The following is a 14983-nucleotide window of genomic DNA, read 5'->3' as shown; positions in this document are numbered from 1 at the left end:
AAAGCGGCATGTGTGGGAGTGACAGCACAGGAGACCACCCTGGGGTGTGTGTGTGGGGGGCCAGGGGGCCTGGGGCTGGGAGGCGGAACGGTGAGTTAGTGAATTAAAATCCCTGACTTCTTCCAAAGTCGCCCACCTGGGGCTTCTCTCCTTCAGAAGCTCCAGCACCTGCTATGCCCGTTGCTAACTATCACCTTTCTTTAAAAACCGCCTTTACTTTTCTGCAGACTTTTATGTCTTCATCTTCCAGGTTGACTCCCTTGGTTTCCTCTGATGAAAAACATCCCAGCCTTCTCGGATTCTAACCTCACCAGCTCTCCTGCCTGTGTATTTGCCGACTGGTAGTGACAGATGCCTGTGTCTTTCTCTTTAAGCCACCTTTATTATTTTAGCCTCCGTGAACTTGTTTCCATCAGCCCAGAGCATATTTAACAACTTTAGGGGAGATCCGATTTGGGGAGAACAGTTTGATTCTCTGGTCATTTGGCCTCTTCCACTTAACCACCTAATATCCCCCAACCTTTTTAACCAGCACTTTTAACATAAGAAATGATCTCTATGCTGGTTCTGTAGCCAGATGGATCAATCATTCTTTTTAACTTGGTAATGATGTGATTTATGCTCTTCTGTCAACCTTTTTTGGTTCAAATTTGGATTGGGTTATGGGTTAGCTGCATGTAGCTCATATCAGTCTGTTTCTGATTCTTGATCTGTCTGTCTCTATCTCTCTCCTGATGTGATCATAGATAATTGCTAGTTGGAAGATTCCCCCAAAGAACTGCAGGTTTATTAGAGTAAATGTCCAAAGTCCAAGAGATTAACTCTCCCAGGATGATTTGGGAATTGTGAAGAGAGCAAAGTGCCCTCCCTCTTACAGGGAAAATTGGAAATATTCATCTAAGGATCTCTCAGATCATCTAATCCATCCCACCCACTTTATGAGTAAAAAACAAAAAAGAGATTAAAGGATTAGGTTATTTAACGGCTTGTCTAAGGTCATTCAGGCAATAAGAAGTAGAGCCCCATGTTTATGTTGGCATTAACTGAGATTTTTGATAAGAAGTGTATACAGTACTTTGAGGTTTATAAAAGTGTTTTAAAAACATTATCTTATTTGTTCCTCACAATGACTTTAAAGAAGTAAGAGCAAGCGATATTATTATCCCCATTTTACAGAAGAAGAAATAGAGGTTAGAAGAGGTTAAGGAGGTCAGAAGACCTGAGTTCAAATCTCAGCTCTGACATATACTACCTGGGTGATTTTGGCAATTAATTTACACTCCCTGGACCTCAGTTTTCTCATCTGTAAAACGAAAAGTGGTTGACTAATGACTTCTGAAATCCCTTTTGAGCTCTAGATCTGTGATCCTATGCATGACTTACACAGTTGTGTGTAATAAATCATGATTTATTATTAGTAAATGTTTGCTTTGTATACCTATTTCATATGTCTATTTAGTCATGTAAAAATTTCTTGGGCAAAAAGGGATCACAAATGAAAAAAGTTTAAGAAGTCTTGGGTTAGAGTTTAGCAAGGGGAAGAGACTAGCAAAAATAATTATAATACCAAACAGTAGCTGATAAGTATCTCAGAAAGAGGGCATACTATATGAAACTGAATGGGGATGTATATGAAATTTTCCCCAAGATGCTTCACTTTGGGGGGATAGTGAACTCAAGTTCTAGAAATCAATGCCAATGGAGTATATGCTTTGATAATGGCTACTTGATTCAAAAGGTCTTCTATGGGCCTCGTGATGTACTTTTATCCCAAAACCAATCCAGGGAAATTGGAAGAAATTCCTTCTTCTCAAAGTGATTGTAGGGCAAAGAAGGTGTCAGTCACAGCAATTCATGTAGATTATTTAACTAAAAAATAGAAAGGATAGAATAGAAAGTGTGGTATTACTAGTGAAACTTTTACATCCTTGAAATTTTGAAATAAAATGTCATTGATATATAAGATATTATTAGCTTCTAATTCCACTTGCCATATTCTCCATTTCTTGAACTCTCTGTCATTGAGATAGTTTGAGTGTAGCCTTTGAAACAGGAGTTCAACTTGTGGAAACTTAAAGGTCCCTTTTAGACCTAGACTTCTAAAATATTTAATATTTTAGATATAAAACTTTTATCTATCCTCTTTTTTTCATAGATGACAGATAATAAGAGTTCTGGTAAGAATTTAAACTCAAGTCACCTGAATCTGGTGTGTCTCTTAGATAAAAATTATGTAAGAGGCATGAAATAAAAATTATTTAACATTTCTTTATACTTATGTACCCTGTCTTTTTTTTTTTTTTTTTTTTTTTGGTACTTTCTCCTAGCCTTTGTCTCCCCAGTCCTTGATAGACAAACATAAGAAAAATTCCAAATACATTAGAAATATGAGAGAGAGAATAAAATAATAAAATCCTAATTTAGGAATCCTCTCTACAATATTCCTAAGAGTTTGTCGTTTATTGATTCGTTCAAAAAACCTTTATTAAATAGGTCCCAGCCTCTATTTGAACACCTCTACTTATAGGGAATTTATGACCCAGTAATAGAAATGTTGGTTTTTGGAAATCTTTTGAAAGTCTTTAGTTATTAGAAAGTTATTTTTTTTACATTACACCTCCCAGAAACTAACCCAATCTTCCTAGTTTTTCTTTCTGTGGCAACACAGAATAAATCTGATCCCACTTCTTTGTGAGAGCCATTTAATTATTTGAAAATGTAGTGGCAGATCAAGAGAAGAAAATAGTTTCAGCTTGAAAGTTTTCAACCTAAATCTGAAAATTAAGGTTGGATTTTTGTACAAAAATTCTTATCATAAATAACAATATAAATTTTTATAATATCCCAAACAACTAATATTATATATACACTTCTTTTTTTTAAAAAGATGTATTTAAATAGTATAACCTCTAAAGTGTACATAAATTAGAATATAAAATCCTTTGGCATCCTATCTACCAATTCTTGATCCTTCAGCCTCAGTTTCCTCTTCTGTACAATGAGGACATTGGACATGATGTCCATTAAAGTTCTTTCTGGCTTTATATCTGTGACCTTGAAATGAAAAAAGGACAGTAGTCAGGTTTCTACCTTTCACCATCAGGTTTATGTTAATTATCATCATTCATTAAATGCCTACTGTGTGAGAAACCCCAAATGAGATATTTTGGGGATAATGCAAAGTCAAGGCAAGAGAGATTGTGTCAAGCATGCAGGACTCTTCTGCATTGTGACTCATTTGATCTTGTTTTATTCTCCTATCTCCTTAGCAAGATGGTGTCATCTTCAAGGGCTAATACCTTCTCTTACTCTTTCCCCCTAGAATAGAGCTAGGCACATATCAGGAAGATATAGGGATTGATTGATTTTCAAGGAATTTTCAGTCAATGAAGATAGTGATAATGGTAAGAGGAAGAGAGGAGGATAAAACAAATGCCAGGACACATCTCAGTAGGTTGAGATGGCTCAGCTCGGATGTTATCCCCTACATGGAGCATTCGCTACTGCTCTCCACATGCTTTTTTGTATTTACTTTGTGTATATGTGTGTGTGTTGTGTGTGTGTATGTGTGTATATATATATATTTTTTTTTTCGCCAGTACATCATGTGTTCCTTGAGTATAGGGACTGTTTTATTTTTATGTTTATCTTCAGTGCTTAACAAAGAACCTTATGCATAGTAGGAACTCAGTAAATTCTTGTTGCTTTCATGTTTGGTAAAGAATACCCACGTAGAAAGGTATATGTGTGAGTGCTTGGTGTTTTAGGACATGTAAGGGTGAAGAATGAGAAACATTATTAGGCTATCTGCAGCCAATTGATGGAGTCCTCAGAACACAGGAAAATTTCAGCGCATTTTGAAGAGGAGAAGTCCTTATAGAATGCGATATTTTAGGCAAGAGAAACAGTATGAAGTTTCAAAGAAGGGAGAATGTAGAGTATTGTTATTGTTAAGTTATTTTTCCTTTTCAACTCTTTGTGACCCCATATAGGGTTTTCTTGGCAAATTAGAATGATTTGCCATTTCCTTCTCCAGCTCATTTTACAGATGAAGAAACTAAGTCAAAGAGGGTTAAGTGACTTGATCAGGGTCACATAGCTAGTAATTGTCTGAGGTCAGATTTGAACTCAGGTCTTCCTGATTCCAGACCTGGTATTCCTATCAACTGGACCACCTAGCTATCTCATAGTGTATATATAAGTGACATTAAAGTGCTGTGTATGACTATATTAGAAAACCAGGACAAGTATGTCATGCGAGAAGAAAGAAGTTAGTAAAAAGAGGCCTTTTAAATTTAATTCAGAAAGCAATTATTATAATATCCACTATGTGTTCAGCAGTGTTCTGGGTACTGTGGAGATGCTAATAGGGTGGTGACACAAAAAAAGTGGGAGGCACATATTCTTTCCTTTCAGGGTCCTTAAAGAAGTTATCAATATAAAGCTAATTTACATATATCTCATACATTATATGAAGATTATTTTCCAATAAACATGAAATTGTATACCCTTAGTCACTTGTTATTTCTTATGATAAAGAATTTTACCTTTAATGAGCTAGCTCTGAGTATAACTTATTATTAGTACAGAAATTTACAGCTTAATCAGAACTATAACTAGGGTGGGACAACAAAGGTTTTGCTGTAGGGTGCTAAAATTAAAAGGTGCTGATTTGCAGGATTTCTGAGGTTTTTCCCCATATCTCAACTGCCTTTTCATCACTAAGTTTCTCCTGAAATTGCCATTTTGAGGAAATGATCATTCTTTTCATGGCTTTGCTTCTAACTCTCTATACTTAACCACCATACTCTTGCACTAATATCATCATCTCCCTTCATCCACCTCACCCTGCTTTTCCTCAACCTCTTATATTTGATTTCTCTTATTAGAATGTAAGTTTTTGAGGTCTTTCATTTTGCTTATATTTGTAACTGCAGTACCAGGCACGCAGTGAGCCCTTAATAAATGCTTGTTGACTTGATTGTTAACTATAGAAATAAGAGACCATTACACTGAATTGTCAAAATGATTTGAAATAGGACACCAGAGAGGTGAGCCCGTTTAGTCAATACTCCTTCCCTCTTGCCCTCCTCATCCCTCCATCACTGATGTGTTGCCCCCTCCCCTCCTTCCCAGTAATGGTCTCGAATAATACTCTTCCCTATAGGGCAGTGCCCTGCTCTCTCCTCACCTCAACTTAAGGAGAATTTAGTGCTACCTGCTCTGGGCACATTTTGTAGTTGTTGTCCCAAAGGAACAGATACAATGATATCTAATTATGGCTGAGTTGAATGTTAGAAAAATCTTTTCCCTTCCCAAAGGGGAAATGAAAATTGGGCCATTGTGCTTTTAAGTGTAGTATGGATGATGACATTAAAAGTCCCAGCCATGTCCTCCCACCCCCCTTCTTTGGAGAATAGAGGACTAGGGAGGTTTGAAACATGTAAAACCAAATGAGCTTGAGTTATGAATGGCCAAGAAGAGGTGAGACATTGAAGAGCCATAAATATTAATTTTTTAGAGCCCTATAATTCAAAAATGACTTGACTGATTTGTTTCAAACTCTACAAAAAAACTCATCTGTGGCCAGAGTCATAAGAACTTGTTCTTTGGAAGATTTCTTCCCCCCACCTCTGCTTTAACCTGAATGCTGGAATGACTGCCCATCATATGATTCTTGTTTGAACCCTCCAAAGCTCGCTGCCAACTAGAGACTTAGTTTTCATAGGAAAAAGAATTCTGAGCACAAACTCTGCCTTCTCCTTAGGAGGGATGTGGTTGTATTTTCCCCTACCACTTGTTTATAAGTAACCTGCAGAAAATAATTAGGAAAACATTTACCCATTTCTTTTGATTAGATGAATGATCTTAATGATTGTCTTCTCAGTGGAAGTGGAAAGCAGATATGTGCAGCCAGTTTCCATCCCCCCAATTTATTTGCTGCTTCAGAACATTGTTATGTAACAGTGATCAAGATTTCCAGTCGGGGGAGGCAGTCAAAACTTCCTTATTGAATTTATTCCTTTGGGGTGGGGATGAGGGGGATAGAAAAAAGTTAAGAAATCTTCTAATTCCCTTCTTTAAATTTCATCAAAATGTTCCATTTAAAATATTTTAAGGACAGTTTTGTTTCTTTTCATGTTACTTATGCTTGATTGTTTTTGTTATCCATTAACTCTTCTTTGTCATTGGTTCTGGTTTCTAAAGGCAATGATATTATTCTGGGGTTCCATTTCTTATGTCATTGCTACCCAGTTAATTATCAACGGAAAGTTACCCACTTTGATTAAAGCACAAACCTATCACTCCAGTGATCTGGGCATTGGGCAATTCCTCATACATCATTTGTGTAAAGCACTTTGTCTCCTTTTTTTGTTTTGTTCTGTTTTTTTTTTTTGGCAAAATTATTTATTTTAATATGCATTTAATTCTTTATGAATAATGTTGGGAGAAAAAAATCAGAGCAAAAGGGAAAAGCCATGGAAGAGATTAAAAAGAAAACAGAAAAAAGAAGTGAACATAGCATTGTGGATTTACATTCAGTCTCTTTAGTTCTTTTTCTGGATGAAGATGGCATTTTCTGTCCAAAGTCTATTGGTATTGCTTTGGATCTCTGAACCATTGAGTAGAAGCAAGTCTTCCATAGTTGATCATTGCACATTCTTGCTGTTATTGTGTACATTGTATTCCTGGTTCTGCTTATTTAACTCAGCATCCTTTCATGTAAATCTTTCCAGGCCTTTCTAAAATCATCTTGTCCATCATTTTTATAGAATAGTAATATTCCATTATCTTCATATACCACAACTTGTTCAGCTATTCCCCAATTGATGGGCATCTACTCATTTTCCAATTCTTTGCTACCACAAACAAGGCTGCTACAAACATTTTTGCACATGTTGGTACCTTTTCCCTCCTTTAAGATTCCCTTGGGATACAAACCCGTAATAGCACTGCTGAGTTAAAGGATATGCAAAATTTTATAACCCTTTGGGAGTAGTTCCAAATTGCTCTCCAGAATGGTTGGATCAGTTCACAACTCTGCCAATAATGCATTAGTGTTCCAATTTTCCCACGTCCCTTCCAATATTTATTATTATCTTTTCCCGTCATCTTGGTCAATCTGAGAGGTATGACGTAGTACCTCAGAGTTGTTTTAAGTTGCATTTCTCTAATCAATAATGATTTAGAGCATTTTTTCATATAATTGTAGATGCCTTTATCATATGAAAATTGTTCATCCATATCCTTTGACCATTTATCAGTTGGGAAAAACTTGTATTTATATAAAATCGACATGTTTTTTATATATTTTAGAAATGAAACTTTTATCAGAAACACTGGCTGTAAAGATTTTTTCCCAGCTTTCTACTTCCCTTTTAATTTTGTTTCTGTTGGTTTTGTTTGTGCAAAAACTTTTTAATTTAAAGTAATCAAAGTTGTCCATTTTGCCTTTCATAATGTTCTCTAATTTGATCTTATTTTAGTATGAGGTGTAAGATGTAAGTCTGTGCTGAGTTTCTGACATATTATTTTCCAGTTTTCCCAGCAATTTTTGTCATATAGTGAATTCTGATTCCAGAAGCTGGAGTTTGAGGGGTTATAAAATGGTTTTGATGACTGCTGCTTTATAAGTTAGTTTTCAATTTGGTACTGCTAAGCCACCAACCTTTGCATTTTTTTTTCATTAATTCCCTTGATAAAAGTTTGTCTCTTATAAGGCAAAATGTCTGTCACCACAGAAAAGTTTTCAATTAAGAAATCTGGGTGTAAAATTTACCAAACAATAATAGATCAATATATTTAAATTAGAACTTTCAAAAATTCAATGATGGTATTTGCAAATTAATAAAGTACCACAAAGAAAATACCTACACTGCTTTATTTTAGGGATATAGCTAATCTCCCCGTCCCTCAATTGATTAAGCATTCTCCAAAAGAATCGGATGTAGGTAGCAATTTAAAGAAGGCAGAATTGAAAGAAGCAGAGAGGTAGGAAAATTTGATTTGGGGGTTTTGAGGATAATCATAGTTTGGTATTCTATCCCATGAGATCCATTTTATATTGATGGTAATAGTGACACCATCAGAAATGAGTGTTAGTCATTATTTTAGAAGCATATGGGTGTTCCCCTCTTTAAAAGAAAACCAACATCCAAAATCTTAATTTACAAAACAGATAAATTATCGACTGATTCTTCTCTTTAGAAAAGGATTCCCCACAGAGTTTCTTTATATAACAAGCTCACTCTTGTGCATCTAAAATAAGATGCAGTTTACACAGAAAAATGATTTACATACAACTTTTCAGAAGCACATTTACAGCATAAACCAAGGTACACCTGTTCTCTACTTAGGGCTGGTACTTACCCAACCCCTTGGACACATTTCTGATCATTCTAAATGGAACTGTAAAGATGGAGAAGAATTAGTATACCAGTACTAATGGGTAGGGATAATTTTTCAATTCCTAGAAAAAAATCTCTCCTTATTCTTCATAAGTATATATATATATATATATATATATATATATATATATACACATATATACATATACACATGTGTGTGCATGAATGTTATATCTATATATGGGTATTATATATCCACATGTCATGTATATCTATACATCACATACATGTATACAGTCACTTATCTATATGTATATCTATCTAAATATATATTTATATAATATAATTATAATTTATATAATATATGTTTTACATAGAGATATATAGATCTAAATCTAGATATATGTGGCTACTAGAGGATTTGTTTTATTCTGTTTACGTGAACTTGGTCAAGTATTCTTGGACCTCAGTTTCCTCATCTGTAAAATGAAGTAGTTAGACCAGATGGCCTTTGAGGCCATTTTCAGTTATGAATCTATTAGCCAATGAAACCTCGATTAAAATTCTTAGTAACATCTCTTCATGTCTTCTAAGGATGTCACAAAATTGGGAGAAGTGGACAGTAGTTACCATAGGATGTAGGAGCCTTAGAAGTCAACTAGTCCATCCCCATTGCACCCCATTTTTAATAGACCCTCACTAAAGGTTAGGGACTTAATCACACAACCAGTAAGAGACAGAGGTGGCTTTCAAACCCAGGTCAGCTAACTCTCAATCCAGCATCCTTTCCACTGCAGGATATTATCTGTCATGATTGCTGGTCTATTTTTGAAACTCTGATAGCTGGCAGGCCTAGGCGTTAGTCTGAAATTAAAGCTCCTCCACCCTCTGGGCCTAGCTTACTTTTCTGGTTTTTATCTCCTGGGCCTTCCCTTCCACAAACCTTCTACTCCACTCAGGCTAACTTCCTCCATAAGCCTCCTGCAGCCCCATCAGCCCACCCATCTTTGCCCAGGATGGTCCCCTGCCCACTCCCCACTCTTAGTCACCTCATCTGTCTCTCAAGTCAAGAAGTAACTGCCCTTTCAGTAAATCTGCCCTGACCACTCAAGTCTATTGTGCTACTTGTCTGCCGGACCCAGCACTTCTTGCCATTCATCCAGCCCTAGTAGCCTTCTAGCATTATTTTGCACATGTCCCAGCATTGATCATCTCTCTTCTCCCCAACTCCTTCCTGGCAGGCAGAACCCACCTTGGCTTATACTTCTGCGAATTCTCTCCACAATACCTGGGAAAATGCTAGGCTCATGGTGGGAGATTAGTGACTCTTATTGAATAAATTTCTAGATAAACAAACTGTTAGATGATAATGACAGCAATGATTACTACTTACATTTATACCCTAATTGAAGGTTTATGAAGCATTTTCCTTACAACCACCTTGTGAGGCAACCTCGACTATTACTATCTTATTTTGCAGATAAGGAAACTGAGGATGTAGAAAAATCAAGTAACTTGCCCAATGTCCCTGCGATTAATAAGTGTCAGAGCCAGGGTCATTTTGGGTACCTACGGATCACTTCCTTCAGAAACAGGTTGGAATTGTAAAAGGCCCTTCTTGTCTCTACTCCTAGGAACTTTTGTTTAGTTTATAGCAGGAGGCTTTCTTTTGCCAGCTGGCTTGGGTGAAATTCAGAGAGACTGGCCCTGTGACTGATATATCAATTATCTCATGACTGTAACAAGTGGAACGCTGGAAGCATATTAGAGGTTGCATAGAACATGGGTGGTTTCCCTTGCTTCCTGTCAGGGCTGGAACAGTCTAATTGATGTGCAGCAGAAAAATAACTCGGTTAACAGAAACAAGGCCTTGTTGCAGTTTGGATTTGCACTGTTTTCATGGGCTATACCAGAAATCTACACGTCTCAGGCCCAGCCATCCACTTGCCCTCTCCGTCTTGCTATCTGATAACTACATTTCCTTATCCAATTTTTGACTAAGGGGGATGAAGGGACTGGGGCATTTCTTTCCAACCCATTTACTGCTACTTATTGAGTGCTCAGTTTGCATCTGTTGCTGATATGGAAGCAATCCCAATTTGGAAACAGTGGAGGCTGCTTTGCACTAACACTGACATAAGCCATGACTTTCAAGCTGATGACACACTCTAGATAAGGTCAAATGCTTAACAGAAAGGGACATTTGTTAGCTATATTGCTTAATCCCTGTTTCAAAAGAAGTCACAGACACTAATTACCAGTGGGATGTACTGTACTTGTACACCAAACAAAGCGCACTGTGATGTCATCTCACTCTTCCCAACTTCACTTTCATATGGATGATAGTCATCAGTCAGCCATGGGAACATGAACCAACTTGTACTGAATAGAGTCTTGAAGAGGGATTCACAGCAGTCTCCATGATCTCTGGGTCATAGATTTAGTTCTGAGAAGGACCTCAGAGATCTCTGAGATGCGCTCTATGTTTTGGGAATGCAGGGTTGCTGGAGGAAGGGGGACCTGTCTGCTGGGGCTTGTGTGGAGCCGTGGGCAGTGTGATCCACATATAATAAGCACCCAGTCACAAGTTTCAGAATCTGACAAATTTCCTGGTAACACAAGTATGGGATGAGTAAAGTTGGGGGAGGGCAATGAGGAGCAGTCATTCCAAACATTTAAAATGAGGGCCCAGGAGTTCACCTCTCTGAAGGTGAACTTTAGTTTTATGCATCAGGAGGCTAGTATCTAATTATCATAGACTTATAGAATAGCAGTGTTGGGAGAGACCTGAGAAGTATCCTAGCTCAGATCCCTTCATTTAATAGCTAGGAATTCAGGCTGAATGATTTGCCAAAGCTCCCATAGCTAGGGACTGTCCTAGCTGAGGCTTGAACCTAGCTCTCTTGACAAGTCAGTCTACTAGCATTTATGAAAAGCCTACTAAGTACCAGGTATAAAAAGGTAGTTTAGAGATAGACTATAAAGAACTCTAATTGCCAAACTAAGGAGCATGTGTTTTAAAATATAAAGCAACATCAACCAGTGAAGATTTTTGAGTAGAGGTATGATGTGATCAGGATTGTACCTTAGAAAGCTTATGGAACTTGGGTGGAGAAGAGAGACTAGAGGTAGGGAATCAGGGAGAGTCCATTCAAATATGAGAGAAAGAGAGAGAAAGACAATCAGGGAGAGAGGAAGAGAGAGAGGCAGGGATGAGAGAAGAGAGAAAAGAGATAGAGAGGAGAGACAGAGTGAAAAAAGAGAGAAAAGACAGTGAGAGAAAAAACACAGGGGGGAGAGAGGGAGGAAAAGAGAGAGACAGACAGAGACAGCGAGAGACAGACAGAGACAGAGAGAGAGAGAGAGACAGAAACAGAGAGAGACAGAGAGAGAGAGAGAGAGAGAGAGAGAGAGAGAGAGAGAGAGAACTATGTTATGCTTTAAGATGGTGAAATATCTAAATTCTTTAGTGGAAATGGGAAATGGGGAAGAATCCTTCTAATGACTCAAAGGATGAGAGGACTGAAACCTAGGGAACTAGTGGTGAGAAGAACAAGATTCAGAGGGAAGGAGGAGTTTATTTTTTAAGATTATAAGTCTGAAGAAATAATGATTTTTGGTAGTAAGCTTTATACTTGAGTAACAGTTTGCTGTAGATTGGCAGGGATCCCTGAACCAGTGATTGCAAAACACTCACTTAGAGCTTATTTCAATGGTTTAGGGGGAGAGTTAATGAAGAGCCAAACTTGGGTGGTGGCTGTGGGAGTAGAGAAGAGGTCTAGGCTGTGTAACCACCACGAAGTCATTAAAACTAAGTGCCCAGGAGAACAGCTTTCATTTTCATCCCTCGAGTTTGCTTGCGGAAAGATGACCACTATTTTCTGTGAAGGAGATTGGGTACAAAATCCTGTTTGTTCTCATGTAAACTCTGAATTAACCTATTTGATAAATGGAGTTAATTGACTTTAAACTAGAGTGTCATTGGAAGGAACATTGACCTTAAGTATTGAACTTGACACCTGATTTGGGCAAGTCACAATCTCCTTGGGCCTTAGTTTATCTAATCTGCAAATTGAAATAGTTGGACCAGGTGACCTTTAAATATCCTTCCAGCTCTAGGTCTACTAGACTCCAACAAATCAACTTATCAATCTTTTCAAGTCTCTCTGCAATGATTGAAGTTCTCAGAGCACAGAATTTGTGGGCAGTATCTTTAATGTTCTAGGAAAGGCAAAAGATTTGGATTCAGAACTTTTAAGTTCAGTCTCATTTCTGTTTCTTACTAGAAATGTCACCTTACATTGGGCAAATCATGTAACTTTTTTCAGCCTGTTTCATCATCTGTAAAGCAAAATGGATAGACCAGAGAAGCTCCGAGTTTTCTTCCAGCTCTGACAGTCTGATTCTATCCAGAAATACTTCAAAAGATATGTGATTTTGTTGGTACATCTATTTAGTCCCTATAGATACTAAACTCCCTATCAAAACCCTGGCAGATAGTTTTTGTAAAAATCACCTTATGGCAAACCTCTTGGTAATAAGTCTCACTATATATTGTTCTAGGACCCTATCCATCACCAGCCCATGCTACAAACCTTTGATCTTGCTAGGATTTGTCCAAAGTCAAGCTTTTCTGGACCATTCTTTGAAATGCCAAGATCCTATCCATACTACTATGAGACATCAGAATCATAGTGGACAATTTAGTCAATCAATTAATAAGTATTCATTGATCACTTAACTTTACTATATGCCAGGTAGTATGCTAGGTAGGAGATGGATACTAAGACAAATTTAAATAATTCTTATTAATAAATTCCCAAAAGTCAGAAAAAGCAACTATCCTCAGCCATTACATTATCTTTATTTTCACTCTCCAGTTTTTTCCCCTTCCTTCTTTCTTTTTTTGCTTCCTTCCTTCCTTCCTTTTTTTCTTTTCTTTCATTTTTTTTACTTCCTTCCTTTTCCCTTCCTTTCTTCTTCTTTCCTTCCTTCCTTATCTTTTTTTCTTTAAATCTAAGAGGCAGGGTAGAGTATGTGAAGTCAAGGGATCTTAGATCAAATTCAACTTCAGCTACTTAAGTAACTATGATCTGATCGTGCACAAATTATCTAACCTTTCCCATCATTATCACTCACCTGGACCTGTAATAGCCTCTTAATTTATCTTTCTGCTTCCATGTTTTCCCCTCTGCAGTCTCTCTTCTACATAACTGCCAAATTGATATTCCTAAAAAAAATCTTCCAAGCAGAGTCTCAGTGGCCCTTATTGGGTATAATACAGTGGGTTTTCCTTTCATGGATGGATTGGACTAAATAGCCACTGAGGTCTCTTCCAACCTCACATTCCTTGATTCTGAGAACAAAGATCTGACCCATCTTCTTTCAAAAATTGTGTATGGCCTTTGGGATAAGTAAAATATTTTTAATCTGACATCTAAAGCTTTCTATAACTTAATTTATTAAACTGTGGTTTGCAGCCTCATATGGGATCTCATAATTAAATATAGGCAGGTCACAAAATTATAATTTATTATCAGTAAATATTTTATTTTATATTTACCCTATATACCTATATACCTGGGGTCACATAAAAGTTTTTTGGGTTAAAAGGGTTATGAATGGAAAAAATGTAAGCAACCCCAGTCTACAATAAGACTCCCACCTCCTTTTCTAGACATTTCATTTTATTCTTCTTTATGCATCATATTTTATCTATTGTCCCATGAATTTGATACCCTATTTCTCATCTCTCTTTCTCTCTCTTTTTTTGGTATAGGTCCTTAGTACTGTAATGAGCACCCTTCTCTTTTCTGCTTCTCAGAATCCCTAATTTCCTGTTAAATTCAATGGGGTACCACCTCCTAAACAAAACCTATAGTAATTCCTCAATCTGAGCGTTGTTGGTGCCTTCTTTCTTCTGAAACTATTTTGAATTGGGTTACCTGCATACATGATGTATTCTCCACCTTCTCCACCCCCAAGAATGTAAATTCCTTGAGGACAGAGCATCTTTTGGTTTTGTCTTTTTTTTCCCCAGTGCCCAACTTGAGTTGCTTGGATTGAACTGAACAGCAAAAGGATAACATTTTAGAGAAAATATTAGAGATGACTAGAGGATAGAAATGGCAATGACCCACTTCTGTGTGACTCAAAAGCTATTATCTGGGATACTAGGAGGCTCATTCATTTAAGTCAGATAGAGCTCAAGAACTAGGCAGTGAAAAGGAGAGAAAGCTGGACTTGGAGTCAGGAAAACTTGAGTTCAAATGTGGCTTCAGATATTTAATAGCTGTGTGACCTTGAATAAGTCACCTAACCCTTGTATGCCTCAGTTTCCTCAGTTGTAAATAGGAGCATAATAGCATCCACCTCTCAAGGATGTTGTGAAAATAAAATAACATTTGTAAAATGTTTTGTAAACCTTAAAATGTTTTATAAATATTAACTATTATTATTAGTCAGGGAAGCTAGGTGACACAGTGGATAGCATAATGGGCTTGGAATCAAGAAAACCCCTCTTCCTGAGCTGAACTCTGACCTCAGATACTTTCTAGCTATGGAAACTTGGGGAAGTTCCTCAATCTTGTTTGCCTCAGTTTCCTTGCCTGTTAAATGAGCTGGAGAAGAAGATG

The 14983-nt window shown here is 37.1% G+C and overlaps 1 protein-coding gene across 7 annotated transcripts in view; it reads left to right on the top strand.

Annotated features, from left to right (window-relative positions):
- The window catches only part of ZNF536 (zinc finger protein 536), a 585974-nt gene that overhangs the window by 186754 nt on the left and 384237 nt on the right, over window positions 1–14983 (top strand). The window lies entirely within an intron of this gene.

This window comes from Sarcophilus harrisii, chromosome 2 (assembly GCF_902635505.1).
Source record: "Sarcophilus harrisii chromosome 2, mSarHar1.11, whole genome shotgun sequence".
Taxonomy (NCBI): Eukaryota; Metazoa; Chordata; class Mammalia; order Dasyuromorphia; family Dasyuridae; genus Sarcophilus; species Sarcophilus harrisii.
Note: the sequence above shows the minus strand (reverse complement) of the source record. Positions and strands in the feature narration are given on the sequence as shown.